Source organism: Sus scrofa, chromosome 1, assembly GCF_000003025.6.
Source record: "Sus scrofa isolate TJ Tabasco breed Duroc chromosome 1, Sscrofa11.1, whole genome shotgun sequence".
Taxonomy (NCBI): domain Eukaryota; kingdom Metazoa; phylum Chordata; class Mammalia; order Artiodactyla; family Suidae; genus Sus; species Sus scrofa.
The window spans coordinates 156120083-156136163 of NC_010443.5; the positions used below are offsets into that span (position 1 = coordinate 156120083).

The following is a 16081-nucleotide window of genomic DNA, read 5'->3' on the forward strand; positions in this document are numbered from 1 at the left end:
AAGGAAATGAGCTTTGTTTCACAAATACACTTGATTATAGAAATTAATATACCTTCTGGAGTTCCCGTCATGGCTCAGTGGTTAACAAATCCGACTAGGAACCATGAGGTTGCAGGTTCAATCCCTGGCCTTGCTCAGTGGGTTAGGGATCCGGCATTGCCGTGAGCTGTGGTGTAGTTTGCAGACTCGGCTGGGATCCCGTGTTGCTGTGGCTTTGGTGTAGGCCAGTGGCTACAGCTCCGATTCGATCCCTAGCCTGGGAACCTCCATTTGCCGTGGGAGCAGCCCAAGAAATGGCAAAAAGACAAAAAAAAATTAATAATACCTTCTGGAATGTAGATGCAATGATTGAATAAGCTCATATCTAACATAAAATTGCACAGAGTTGAGAAAAAATTAACAAGACAGTATTTTAATAATCAGATTTTTATTTATAGTCATTAAATGTCACTACAGTTCTTTTTTTTCAGGAGGATGATCTAATGCTGTGCTTTAAAATCAAACATAAATAAGCACTTTTAAACGAACACATTAAATATGTTTGCAGTAGGCTTTAGTTTGCTCTAGAACTTAGGACCAAATATTCTTTCATTCATAAATTTTAAATTTCTGAATAAAAACTGAAGTGATAAGAGAATCATAAAGATCTGTAAAAATTAAATACAATTCAGAAAGTAAAAAAAGTCCTATTTAAATTACATTTAGCTCTCTTTGTGGAATAGCCCCTCTCCCACCAAAAATCATTTTGAAAGTAGAACATTAGGCATACTTTGAGTCAGTATATTTAAAAATGCTCCACTGATTGTATTTCAGAAAAATCCATCACTTTCCCGATCATCTTACATATTGCAAGATCAATGGCCAATCTGATGCAATTTTTCACTGTCTGAGAATTTGGTTCCTGCTTTCTCTTTGAATTACAAGTGTAGGTGACCTGGCTGACTTATCAAATAATCCATAGTGCAATCAAGGTCATGTTTCTATTTAATATTTGCCATAATTTTAAGAGATTTTCCTTCTGAGGTCAGTGAACGGAAACTTTAATTTGATCTGTAAATGGACAATCCTAGTTTTCCTAGAATAACAAAACCAGTGAAAATCATTTGCCAAAAATGTCAATTTTAAGAACAAAAAATATTTGTGTATTTTATAACTTTGGTCTTCAGTTCCCAGTTGCTTTTTTTCACTTCAAAATTCTCCTTTGTCAATATAAGTTACATTGCCTTATTGCTGTCATCAGATGTAGGATCAAGGCATTGAGGCAGGAGCTACATCTGGTACTTAGCTAATGGCATGTGCTATGATGTGTACTGTTTCCACTGTTCTTCAGTCATTGGCACATAACTTAGTCTGATAAGGCTGCTGAAACAGAATATCATAGATTGGGTAGTTTACAAATAACACACATTTATTTCTCACGATTCTGGAGATGAGAGTATTAGGGTGTCAGCATGATGGGGTAAGGGCTCTCTTTAGATTTTCTTTGTTTCTCACATAACAGGGGCCAAGGGAGTTCTTTCCCATGTCTTGTATAATAACACTAATTCCCCTCATGATTTCATCACCTCCCAAAGGCCCTACCTTTTAACATCATCACTTTGGGGGGTTGCTTTTCATTTTGCAAGGACATATTTACACCATAGCAGAATGTAATATGACTAGTCTTAGAGACTTCTCCATTCCATCCAACCACAAGCTCTTTTTTAAAGTCATGCTCTCTCACAACCATGACATTCTTCTATAGATTTATACACCTAACTTCATATTTCTGAAATATGGAAAAAAGATGGTGCTCTGATGTTTGGGGAGACCTATCAGGGCTGCTTCAGCTCTTTCTGTCCTTCAGATACCTTGCCAGTGTAGCCAAAGTAGGAACAAAGGGGGTCATACTAATGTAAAATTGCAGCTCCAGTTTTTCCAGCAACATGGTGAAAAGGGGGATGTGAGGTGATGTGCACTAACTCTCCTTAGGAAAGTTTCCCAAGGCTCCCAGAAAACCTTTCCACTTAGACCCATTCCATTGGACAGAACTTAAGTATGTGGTCCCATTCAGCTATAGCACTTGGGGCTTAGAACTGTAGCTTTAATTTGGGTGGCTAAGTGCCTACATGGAAGTTCTAATATTATGGATAGAAGAGAGAAGGATACTGAAGTACAACAAGCAGTTTACCCCTTTGGTCATCCAAATAGCCATGCTTACTTTTTTCCTATCTACTCATGTCAGGGTAATTAACCCTAAGATGTTAAAAGCTCTACTTCACTCTATTGCCGAGCAGTGAGAAATTTAACTCTCACCCTCTGTATTTCTTGGGTATGAGTAAGTGAACCATCCACCCAGTCCTCTAATAGAGACATTACTGAATTTTACAGTTGGTAAGACTCTCTCTCCTGGTTTGAGGTAAAATGTAAACACATTCCCCACATTTCCCCACCATAGAGATTTGGAGAATTACAACAAAACTGTCCCTAAAGATTTTACATTTTACTCATAAACATGTTACTCTTAACATGAGTGTGTGAAATCATGTAACCAGTTTTACCTTTGTCTCTAGGGTCATCAAATTCACTTCACATACACATTGCTATTTGATACCTATCATTATCTTTCTGTTTTAGTTACATATTCCACTGTAACCTCCTATTATGTATACACTGGATTACTCTTTTGAGATTTAACCAAATATTTTTCTGATTATTCTTATATCCTTTGCCCTTCCTGTGATTCAAGTAGCTAATCATATTTCCCATCAGCAAAGTACTTTTAAGAACATACAAACATAGCTACCAGTTTTTTATTTCAAGAACATCTGCTTGGCAGTAATAGGTTGCCTGGAAGAGGCAGGGGTGCTCACCAAACATTCCAGCTGCTAAACACTTTGCCTAGTATCTTTGTATTAGGCCTGACCAGGTGGCTCACTCCTCCCAATATTCTGAGATCAAATAACGTGTCACCAATCAATGGAAATTTGTTACTAAACAATTGTAACATTAAAAAAAAAAAAGCAAGTGGCCCTGTAATTCTCTCTTCCCCTCTTGGTGACTCGGAGTCTGTTTTTAGATGATGCAGTTTAAGAAAATTGAGCTATAGCAATGACTGGAGGTTGCCCCCTCCCTGCCATAGTGTATATTTAGAATACAAAAGAGAAATAATTTTTGGTTTAAGCCTCTGGGGCTTGGAGGATTACATAGCCTATTCTGATTAATACAGTTTCTGAAAAATTGTTAGAACTGAGGGGAGATGTGAGGAAAAGAGAGCATATGTAAAGGCTGGGTTCTTGAGAAGAGACCCTACATAGAGAGTACCCCAATTATGTCTAAAACCAAGCATGTTTGGGGAAATATCTCTAGAGATTTGAAGACACTAAAAGCAGAGGGGCATCTGTGCCTAGATAAAGAGAAAACCAAAACTCAAATCATAAACACATACACATACCGGATTATTCTATTCAAAGTATCTCTGTTAGCTCTGTTCTCACAAAAGCAAACACTGAAATGAAATTAAACATTCAAGAGATCTAGTGAGAAAAAATTCCTATATAAAATACAAAAGAAGAACTAGAAGTTGACACAGAAGTAGACATGGAGGGCCTTGGGCAATGATATAGTTCTGACATTTGTGAAATGGGGGGGAACAAGCAAGAGGAGTGGGACAGAAAATCTTGGATTTGAGGGTTATTCTAAGACTTTCTGACCTGTGTATTACCCAGGACAAAGCTTCCCACCAGAAGAGTCTGCCTACTGTAGGAGTGGCCCACACTGGTACCCATGCCTTGCTCAGTTGTTGGCTGGGGACACGAAGGAGGTGTGGGAGAATCACTGATGTTGAGTGTCATCAGGTGACCAGTCCCTGGCTGTCTGCAGTATGTTCTCTGCAAGGCTGTCTAAACGGCTTAGTTCTACTGAAGCCCACAGTCTACCCTGTGCTGATAAAGATTACTTCCATGTACATTCAGGAGTATCTCCTAGCCCTAGAACATTGTTGTGGCCTTTTTTCTCTCTCTTTTTTAATGAAATTTTTGGGAAGAATGTTAGTAAAATCATCTGCAGTTATTTTTGCTGCAATTTGTGTCCAAACCAAAGTGAGTACTTATTTTTTCCCTTCTTCACCACTCTGGCCATGTTTTTTTTTTTTTTTTTTTTCCCCTCAACTATTCAGCAGATTTTGATGGCTTAAATGTTGATTTGACCTAATCTCTTATTCCTGAGAGGTCTGAGCACTAAGTAATTATGCAAAGGTTAGAATTACTATGTGGAAATCCAAGGGGATTTCCTATGTTCCATAAGCCATTAGGTAAAAGGATGAAAATTTCTCTTGGAAGATGGTGACTCCTTTTCTCACCTATTGATCTATAGATTCAAGAACTACCAGGAGTTCCCATCGTGGCTTAGTGGACAAGAATCCAACTAGTATCCATGAGGGTAAGAGTTTGATCCCTGACCCCACTTAGTGAGTTAAGGATTGGGCATTGCTGTGAGCTGTGGTGTAGGTTTCAGACAAAGCTTGGAACCCATGTGGCTGTGGCATAGGCACAATTCTACCCTAGCCTAGGAACTTCATGTGCTGATACAGCAGCCCTAAAAAGCAAAAAAAAAAAAAAAAAGTACGAAGTTCTTTGACAAATCTTTAACCATGTAAAGCCCAGAGTTGCAGGATTAGAATCATGATATGTCACTGGGAGTCGCCGTATGTAGTAGCCCCCTTTTGCTTGGTTCTTGGAACCCATGAATACTTTGTTTTTGAGATACAGCACAATAGGCCTTGGTTTAATGCATATACTGCATTCTGAAAAATGGTACCCAAGAATTCACTGTAATTCAGAGAACTACTTCCATGCTGATGCTTCAGAGGTACCTCTGGTAGTCTAGCATTCCATGAAGTTAACTACTTCTGGATGTCTTGGTACACTATAGAATAAGCAAGTTCACGGTCATGAGCCTATTCCTGTATACCTCCTTTGTTGTTAAGTGAATCTTCTGGTTGGATAGGATGTTGTGGATCAAGCCTCCATAAATGCTCAGATTGGGTAATGGCTGAGGCTTTGCAGGAAAGAATACTCAGAATATTTTTTCCTGAGGGAATATCCGTGGAACTTCCAGGATGGGAGAGGTTTATTGTAATTAACTTGTCATTGAGAGGCCCATTGGACCATTATATATAATTTTCATTAGGGACATTCAATATCTCAGAGTAAGAAATATGGTGATTTTAATAAAACAAGAGAAAGAAGATGAAATGTAAGCCAGGGAATAAGATGAATGTTCTATCACCATCATAATTTCCCAAAAGTTGAAGTTTTTGAGTTTCATGCTTATATTTTAAACATCTCTTCCATGTTGCTGTGAGAAATCTTGTGATCTCTCCAATTTTCCTAAGAATTATAATAGTGGGGGAATTTCTTATATGCCCTGGCCTTTAACTTTTCTCCAGTTCTAAACTATTGCATAAGGCTTAATTTTGCTTCCTCTAGAGTCTAATTTTAAAAACTGAGCTCTTGAAAGCAGCTGATCTTTTCCCCTATTTTTTCCTTCCAAGTGTAGGCACAGCACCCCCATTCTATAGAGATGCAAGGCTACTACATCTAAGAGAGCTTTCTGATGGTTTGAGAGCCTCTCTAGTGAAACCTACCTGCCACCACATGGCCACTGTCTTTTATTTGATTCTTTTCAGAGACAGTTTTCCCAAACCTATAGCTTCTTCCAGAAAAATTTTTTTTACAGAAGGAGAGGGTAGAAAAAATATTTTTCCTCAAAATTCTATGAGGAAAAAACTCCTTTTCTGTTCTTTGGAGTGACTAACATCGATTGCTTTCAACTGTTTCATTAAGACTTTTCATCCTTTATTTCAAACCAAGATGGCTGCTCATGTGTTCTTCTCTAAAAATGACTTCTCCAAATTTCTGTGCTTAGAGACATAAAGTGACGCAGGAAACTCTGAAATGGCATTTTTTTTTAAACTTTTCACATGCAGGTACCATTATCGCTTTATCATTTCCCTGCAGTAGACTCTGTGCATAGACATGAGGATGACAAACATCATGGTCTCCTTTCCAGGCCATGTGACTTTCACCTTATTTGCATGCAGTCTTAACTAAAAGTTTATTTCCTATGAATCCCTGGACCTTAATTTTTTCCCTTTGTACAGAGTAGGAAAATATAATTATTTCATGATAAAATATTTTCTTTGATTTAAATAGCTTTTACCGTGTGTGTGTCTTTTGGACTTTGTTTAAGCTACAGATGCCTCTGGGATAGCTGGAATGGGTGTTTAAAATAAAGAGGCTTCTTTAATTCTAAAAATATCTGCAGAGATGGCTATATGGGTGTCGTAAGCAATCATTCTACCTTGGCTGATCCTTGGCAGAAATGTCCAGGATTTTCTTGATTTCCAAGGGATAGCTCAATAATCGACCACAGCCCCTCCTTGTGATTGCACTATTTTGACAGGATTTCCATCCCTTGTAACCAAATGGTCTTTCACTAACCTAATGCACTACAAAATACATCAGGACGGAAAGAACCCTTAAAGAGGATATGCAAAGTGGGAATAATGGAGAACAGCTGAGATGTTTTAAAAATGAATGAAAAAGAAAAGTGAAACATGTATTGCAACCATTTTCCTTATGAAGTTGTATTCCATCTATCTTCTTACTCTTATCAATATTTAAACAATTTAGAAATTTTCAGTTAAGAATAAATTTCTATTTGAAAACTGCATGAAATACCTTAGAATATACAAGAGTTATGTAAGTACCAATGTTTTCTATTACATCTGTTATCACAGCTCACCAGTTCTGATCATATTCTAAGTCAATTAAAACAAAGAGTCAGAAGGCAGACCCCAGAAAGGTGAGATTCATACAAGCTCAACAGTCTGCAAAAAACGGCTGCAATTAGAGCTTAAAAGGTCAGATGAATCACCCCATTTTCTAACTCACTGGGAGTTACTGATTACAGCAACAGCTAGGAAAGTAACATATTGCAGTTGCTTATATGGCTGTCTCATCCAAATATTCTATAAATAGAGAACTTCAGCTGATGGGATCACTTAAAAGAAAACACTTTTTGTTTTCCATTTAAATATGCTATTTTATATTCATATTCATGGTGTATATATCCTACGTGATCTTACATTTAACCTTTAAAAATGCTTCCTTTTTTATACCACTATTTTAGTATTTATAAACCAGTAATTTAAATTTCATAGTGGAATACACTTACCCCACCACTTCTATATTTTGCCCTTGTATAATAAAATACAGTACCTACTTTCCAGAACTCTGATGTGGATTAAATAAAGATTTGAGAATGGTGTCTGACAAAGAGTAAATTATTCACTAAATAAGAGTTATTAATATTGGAGGGTGTATTTTATATATAATATATATTTCTATATATATATATTTTGATTTGGTTATGGTTTAAACAAACCTATTTACTCACACTTCTAAAGGCTAGAAGTTCAAGATCAAGGTTTCAGTTGGTTTGGCTTCTCCTGAAGGCTCTTCCTTGGCTTGAACTTGGCCACGTTCTCACTGTGCCCTTTTGCTCTGCATGCCTTTCACTGCTCTGTGTCCACACTTCCTCTGCTTATAACACCAGTCAGATTACATTAGGGCCCATCCTAAAGGCCTCATTTTAACTTAATTATCTCTTTAAACACTTTATCTTCCCATTTAATTCCATTTTGAGGTACTGGGGTTTAGGACTTAAGCATATAAATTTAGGGGAACAATTCAGCTCATAATACCATCTATGAGCAAATGCTTATATTCATTAGCTTTCCTATCTGTGTGATTCTGCGCTCTTTTTTTTTTTTTTTTTTTTTTTGGTCATGGTAAAAATCATGACAAAATGTATAGTCTTAAGCATTTTTAAGTGTATGGTACTGTCACCTCTATGTAATTGTGCAACAAATCTCTGGAACTTTTCTCATCTTTACAAAACTGAAACTGTACCCATTGAACATCAACTCCCATTTCACCCTCTCCTTGGGATAGGCACTGTGGACCCATTCCTTTCCTCACCTTTCCTGCTAAGGAACTTCAGTTATAGAGCTCAGTTCATAAAAACACTCCTATTTCTGAGCTGCTTCTGGCAAATGTTATGCTAGGTTGCAGAAGACATGTCATGGAGCCAGCTGAGGTGAACACTTCACTCCCATCAGCTAAGGGAGGCTGCAAGCATAAGATCCCCTTGGTTCATGACGTGGCAACATCACTGCCTTTAGAATTGAGACTATTTAATTTATGAAATTCTTTATTCAAAAATGTCTGTAATTACAATATATCACTAATGCATGACATTTCATACATATGTGTGAAGTGAATATTGAATGAATGAGGTTAACAGTGGGATTTGATATGAGATTGCAAGCATCAAATAGCCGTGGAAGGGGGAAAGCCCTGAAGGAATTCAGTTTAACGAATGCCCAAAGATGAAAGTGACGATAAACAGGCCGAACAATAGTTTGATATATGATAGGCTCGGTATAATTTTCACTGACACAAATATCAATCAAACATATATATTGACAGGTATTGTTAATACAGTAAAATAACGGATTTGTATATAACTTTTTACTATTTTTTTTAATCTTGTGTTTTTGAACATGTAGAATGAAGACAGAGTAAGGCAGAAAAGGCTTCTTCCTGATCATCACATTCATTCCACGAATATTTGAAAATAAATTATATTTGAGAAAAATCTAGATGGGGACTGATTTCCCCATCAGTTTGTGTGGTCAAATTTTGTATCCCTTTCATATCTGTGACATTACATTTGACCTTTAAATTTTTAAACCTGGGATGTGAGATTCTCTCTGGCATGATTATTAGAGACTATTCTTATCAGCACTGAAGATGTCGGTGCGTTCTAAAATTACAGTGCCTCAGGATCTATCAGACGACAAGATTTCCCACACCCTGTTGTTATTTGATTTAAAATCATTTTCCTTGGGTCACATCCAACTAAAACCAAGTGCTCTATAAACGGAATGTCTGCAGCCACAGCTGCTAAAAGTAGGACTTGAGTAATACCTCCAGTTTATAACAGGGAGAATTTTGCTTTATTTTTCTTGATGGAATGGTCCCACATGTCTTTCAATCAAAAAAGCTCTTATGGTTTTGAGATAATGGTCACACGCAGAGGTAAGTGGTGGAATGTATATACAAGAAGGTAACTATTAAATAGGCTTCGGGGGCTCCTTGGTTGAAAAGTACCTTCCTCATGCAGAGGGAGAGTGTAGTGGGTCAAAATGAACTCTGTATTATGGGCAGAAATTGTTCTGATGCTCTTCTCCTATTAAACACATTTCATTCATTACTAAACCATGCCATTAGCATAGAGCAGCAGGGGAGAAGTCTGGAATTGCTTCTGTGAAGCTAGCGTCATCAAAAGGATAAATGAATAGGGCTTTTATTTGTGGTAGGTTTTTGAATCATACACAAATGAACATATATTTCGGAGTATTTGAATAAACATCATGGTGTGTGAGGATATACTCAGATTATTAGGGAGACTCTTAGACATTGAAAAGAGGCCCACAGACTCACATGAGTGGATTTAACCACAGAGTCCTTTGTGGCAATCTCTCTACCTCCACTTCTAAATCAGTGTCATTGTAAAATAATTTGGAGACCAAGGCTTGGCACTCTTCCCTTCGAGTGCTAAGCACATGGTCTTAGTCTTATACCAGTGCTGGTCCTTGAAATGACAGATTCAGTCACTGTACGTCAGTGTTTCATGTGTTGGATTTGGAAAGGACCTTACATTTTATCTAATTCAACTGCCCACTGTACATACCCACTATGTCCTTGATCATGCCTGAATTGGATAATGGCTTTATTTTGTAGCAGTGGTTTATACACAGGGTTTTATGGCTGTGTCCACTGTAATCCATGATGTAGGATTATAGTTACAACACTGACCATGTTATTTTTGCTCATGACAATAGATAATGTAATGCAGCACGGGAGAGGGTGACTTCATGTGGCTATAAATTTTTATATAGGAGTTTCTGTCATGGCTTAATGGTTAACGAACCCAACTAGTATCCATGAGGACGCGGGTTTGATCCCTGGCCTTGCTTAGTAGGTTAAGGATTCAGCGTTGCCTTGAGCTGTGGTGTAGGTCGCAGATGTGACTTGGATCTGGAGTTGCTGTGTCTTGGTGTAGACTGGCAGCTACAGTTCTGATTTGACCCCTAGGCTGGGAACTTCCATATGCCATGAGTATGGCCCTAAAAAGACAAAAAAAAATTTTTATATACACAGGGGACTCTGATTTCAAAAACAAGTGTTGGTGCAGTTTGATTCAGGGTGTAGGTTCTCATTAGCAAAATAGTACTAATGATACACTCAGGTGATTTTTCACAGGAGTTAAAACAGTTAAAAGAAAGTTGTTTGTTATGGGGCTGCCCTTTAAAAATTTTTGTCAATAACTCATTTTAGATACCTTTCCCTTACAACTCGTATTTTATCTAAAACCTTGTGGGCTATGGAAACAAAATTTAATTAGCTTGCTTTGAAGAAAGTGAAAAATGATAAGAACAAATACCATCTGCTTCCATCCTATTTGCCTGTGACTGTTATACCCAGTACTAGTCAGTCTGTCCCTCAGGGTTCTTTATCATCTTTCCCTTCCTCAAAGACCTTGAGCAAAACCACCAGAGTCTCTGATCCTGGCATACGCACTGCACCACCACACTTCCCTTCCACTGCCAAGCACATGGTCTTGGTCTTATACCAGTTCTGGTCCTTGAAATTACGGATATCAGTCACTGTACATCACTACTTAGGAAAGTACAGCCTTGGTATGGAGAAGACCCTAATGTTGTAACGTACTAAGTTGCCCATTGACTATACGTTCCCACCCTGGTCCTGGGTCTTCACGTCTCCATCTCCTAGCACTGAGTTCTGTCATAGTTTGTACAAGGCTAAATATCCCTTATCTATGACATAAATTCTACCACCAGTGCTGCTCAGTAAATGGTATTAACTTTCCTTGCACAGTTTCAACATCAATCCCAGGCCCAGGATTTCCACTGATAGCAATTACAGTAATGGGCAAGTCAGATGAAACATCAATCCATATGAAAATACTTAGAAATCTTAATGAGCCAATTATTGAGCTTGAGACACAGGTACAGTGATCAAGCTGAGGATATTTTACAAGGTGAAATAAACCTCTATTATGTACAATTCCTTTCATGGAGAGGTCTAGAAAACTTTGTAATGTTCTAAAGGAGAAAAATTTAAGTGATTAAAATATTTGGGGGAAAAAAATCTTGAACTCAGAAAAATAAAGATAACCTGGGGATTAAGTGATACAACATTCAGCAAATTCTCAATTTTCATCAGGAATAAGAAAAATAATTACAATAAGTAATCTTTAATTTGTTTTCAGTTTAAAACGCCTTGACCTATAAGATATAAAAATGTGCAATACTTTAACAATTTCATAGTCTCCTTCTGTAAAAATGCACAGGTACACACACACACAAAAACACTCTTCCACATAGCCATGGGCCCCTATGGGGATGCCGAAATAGGTGATTTTAGTTTTTTTTGTTTGTTTATTTTTCTGTTTGTTTTCTCTTTTTGCTTTTTAGGGCCACACCTGAAACATATGGAAGTTCCCAGGCCAGGGGTCTTTTTAGTGTCTTTTATAAATAATACTGCATGTAAAATTGATACTCCAAATGATTCTAATCTGTTGATTCTGTGCTACTTTGATTATTTAAATGTTTATGATACTAATTCCAAGTTAAATTGAAAGTCATTGACCTTTCTGGATATTAATTATTCTTTTTAAAAAAGTTTACATTTGTAACATTTTGGTATAGTAGTAATTTACTAGAAAGTATTCATTTGTTCCTTAAAGAATAAATAGTATTGGAGTTGCCATTATGGCTCAGTGGTCAACAAATCCAACTAGTACCCATGAGAATGCAGGTTCGATCCTTGGCCTTGCTCAGTGGGTTAAGGATCCGGCATTGCTGTGAGCTGTCGTGTAGGTCACAGACGTGGCACAGATCAGGCCTTGACATGGCTGTGGTGTAGTCCTGCAGCTACAGCTCCAACTGGATCCCTAGCCTGGGAATCTCCATATGCCCTGGGTGTGGCTTTAAAAAGACAAAAGACAAAAAAAAAAAAAAAAAAAAAAAGAATAAATAGAATAATACCTTGACCTACAATCCATATTTGAGTTCAGTGACTTTTTAATGTTTCCTAAGACTTTATTAATCTCCAGTGAATTAAGCTTTCCTACTTTATTACATGGCTGAATAAAGTAGCCTTTGAGTCTCAGTGATTATAAAAGACACTTCAAAATTATTGTCATCAAAATTATTGTGCAATCACAGTGAGCTTGGGCACCTTGCTGCAAGACATGCACCGACTAGGCAATAGGTTTTATTTTTGCATTGACTCTTATTTTTGAGAAGTGTCAGTGTAAATTTAGATGAGACTCATATCTTAAATGTATTTTGCAATAGCAAATATAATGGCTTAAATAATATTCTAACATGAATTCAATCCACCAACTCACACAAATATGTAAAGTGCATCTAGGCATTATAATCTTCCACAATCATATCAGTGAGAAGAAAAGTCTTTGATCAGATGCCCCATGAAGGATCCCACTTTTACTTCATCATCGAATTTTAAGAGACAGATATTTTGAACCTTATTTCTCAAGGTAGAAAAATGTTCAATTTATGGGAAATGATATGGTAGAAGAGATTTAAATTGGTTTGAACCTGTACTTAAAGGTACTTAGGCTCTGTCTGTAGCAGATGATGTAATCCTTAAATGAGGTCCATGCATAGCTATTGACATCTGGTGAGGAGCTCCAATGGCTGCAGAGATTGATAATGCTTTGCTAAAGCTATTGTTGGTAATAAAATTACCAGAATGGGTGAGTTTTTGGTGCCTGTGACAGAAGACTCAATTTTTCAACATTGGTGTATGAGGTCATCTCCTGGAGCCTTGGTTAATGTCCTCTGGATCCAAATGATAGCCTGGAGATAAATATTTGATAGATACGAGTATGCTGTACACTTGTTGCGTTTATATTTGTAACATAAATTGTGATTTTTGGAGGATAAGTTGATCCAATGACGGTGTCAAAGAGGCATTTGCCCTCCCCTACCCAACACACGTGCACACTAAACACGAGATACTCAGGGAAAATCAAGCAGCATGCAATAAGAATCAAGCCAGGCTGAACAAAATTCAACCAGCCTTTTAATGATATAATTTCTTAAGCTTTTAGCATGAAATTGGGGGTTGTGTCTACAAAGTGAGGTGGAGTGACTCAGTTTAGGTGCTGCCCTATTTTTGAAAAATTCTCAACATTTTTACTACTTTTGTAGGTAAGGACAGAGAAGTAAGAAAGGAACTAAGGACAGGCAAGCTATAGGAACTGTCACAAAAATCACTTGGAAACCATTTTAAAAATGACAATGCTATATATAGGATATTTATAAAGTTGGAAAGTGGAAAATAAATGAAGGAATTGTCATATATATATACACAATTCTGCATGGTTGAAAGTAAGGGACAGTGTAATTTTTGCCAGCAAGTATATAAGATAGGTAATAGGAAAAAGAAAAATTCTATAGGGAAATGCTTGTTTATCCTTACATGCTTCAAGATAATTGATTTCTACCAAAAACTGTCAATGTTCCTAAGTCACAACTGGTAAAGCTTAGGGATCAATATGGGATAAATTCCATGAAGGAATTTTTGACTTTCTGTTATTAGCTCAATAATGCTTATTTTTGGAAAGGGCTTTCTTCCTCATTTTAAAATTATTTCAAAATTAATGTGTATTGCATATTGAAAACCACACACACACACAATGGCCAACAAGATAATGATCATATTTTACTCATCAAACTGCCCCCCTTAGAAAAAATTACCTCAGTGATATTCTACCCCTTGGGAACTTCAGAACTCTACAAAGATCATGTGAAACAACATAAACAATAACACCGTAGAAACAAATAAACACAGAAAATGGCAAATAGGTTGCTTCCTTACAAATGAGCAAACGTAAAATGTTTTTGCAATTCAGGCTCAAATTTCAAAAATTCTAAGAGCTGTACCAGGAACCAGGCTATATATATGCAAATGTCCTCCTTCATCCTCTGTGATGAGGCCACTGAATTGTTACCAGCATGGTTTGTGCTTTGAATCATTTCACCAGGGGACGCTTTCTTTTTAACTTTCATATTCAATTTCACTTTGTAAGAAACAAGAAGAGTGTTCAAGAAAGCTGGGTGATTGTGAAAAGGAGTTTGAAGAGAGCAAAATTAATAGGTCTCCTCAGTGCCTCTCCTGGCTGAGTGGTGTTGCCTCTGGAATTTTAGACTTTTTGGTACTTATGGAAACTTTCTTTTAATGAACTAGCATTGCCCCAGACTTTATTTCTGCCTACTGGTGACTTTGATATGTAGAGGACCAGTTTTTAAAAGAAAATGGTTAGAAAGTGGTCACTTACTCTAATCCAGCTAGATTTGAACCCTGTGCACTGGTACCTGTCTATGCAAATCATCTTCACTGAAAGAAAAAAAAAAAAAAAATCACAGAAGAACCATGATTTCAAGCTTAAGAATTCACAGTATTCCTTGGCTGCAGAAAGATATGTTTCCTCTCCATTTCTTTTATGACTTCTGAGCCTGCATTTTCTTTTTTTAATCTGTAAAAATGGGAGTGGACAGCTTTGTTCCCTTTCTTTTTCTTTAAGGTTATTATCAGGATAAAGCAAAGTGATATATGCAAAAGGTCTTTTCGAACTACACAGTTGTACACAATGTAAACCTTACTGCTACAATTATTGTCATTACTGAGATTATCTTGTTGCCTTAAGCCATTAAAACCTCATGACCATACATGACCGAACCATAATGAAAACAGCGAGTGAGGAGTTCTCATCGTGGCACAGGGGAAACGAATCCAACTAGGAACCATGAGGTTCCTGATTTTCTCAGTGGTTAACAAATCCAACTAGTATCCATGAGAATGCAGGTTCAATCCCTGGCCTCACTCAGTGGGTTAAGGATCTGGTGTTGCCATGAGCTGTGGTGTGGGCCAGCAGCTGCAGGCTCCGATTAGACCCCTACCCTGGGGACCTCCATATACCACAGGTGTGGGCCTAAAAAGACAAAAACAAACAAACAAACAAAAAAAAAAAACGTGAGTGAATCACAAACTGAACCCAGATGACAAAGTTCGAAAACATAATTTATGACTAAAAGGTAGTTCTAGACCTTTAAGCACTCCTAATGATGCAGCACAAATCCTCTGGTTCTGTGAAATCACAAAATAGTTCCAGACTGTTTTTCATATTCTAAACTTAAATATAAAAATTCCAACACTCTTAGGTCAGAAATATCATATACCTAAGAGAGATAACAGGAGGCTTTAATGAGTTGGTTAAGTGGAGTAGCTTAGAATAGCCTCTGGCCCACTGTCAGGACTCAGAGTATATTGGCTTTTATTGTCCTTAAACTTAGTTTATATGGATTCTGGGAATTTTTTTTTTTAATATTTATGACTTTGGGAAGGTTACTTGAGATATATGATATATTTTATAAATGAAGAAATGAAGGCATTAAGAGTTCGAGTAACCTGTCCAAAGTTACACAGGTGACAGAGATGAAGTCAAGATGGAAAATCACACACTGGCTCCAGAGGCCACCATGTTAAATGCTACACAGAATTGCCTCTCTAATGAACTGGTGATTAAACATGTCCAATGTTACCCAAAAGTAAGGCAGATGAGAAGCTTAGAAATAGGGATGAGACTTTAAAAGACTCAGTGATATAACATATTTAAAAGTGCAGAGTATAGGAACTTAAAGGTGTCCAATAAATGGGCTTGACTCCAGGGGATCTTTGGGCACCATGCTGAGTTCATTGCTTCAAAAGGCATGGGAGGTTCCAGTTCTGCACCTGTATTAGACTATGTCCCTTCTGACAGAAGCTGGGCTTTATCTCAATGGTGGGGTAGAGTTCGGTTTGGACAGGGTGGGTAGGGAGGAAGTAGAGACACATCACTAGGCAGAGGGATCTTTAAG

The 16081-nt window shown here is 37.3% G+C and overlaps 1 long non-coding RNA gene across 2 annotated transcripts in view; it reads left to right on the forward strand.

The window, feature by feature from the left end:
* The window catches only part of LOC110261625, a 194782-nt gene that overhangs the window by 129188 nt on the left and 49513 nt on the right, over positions 1-16081 (forward strand). The window lies entirely within an intron of this gene.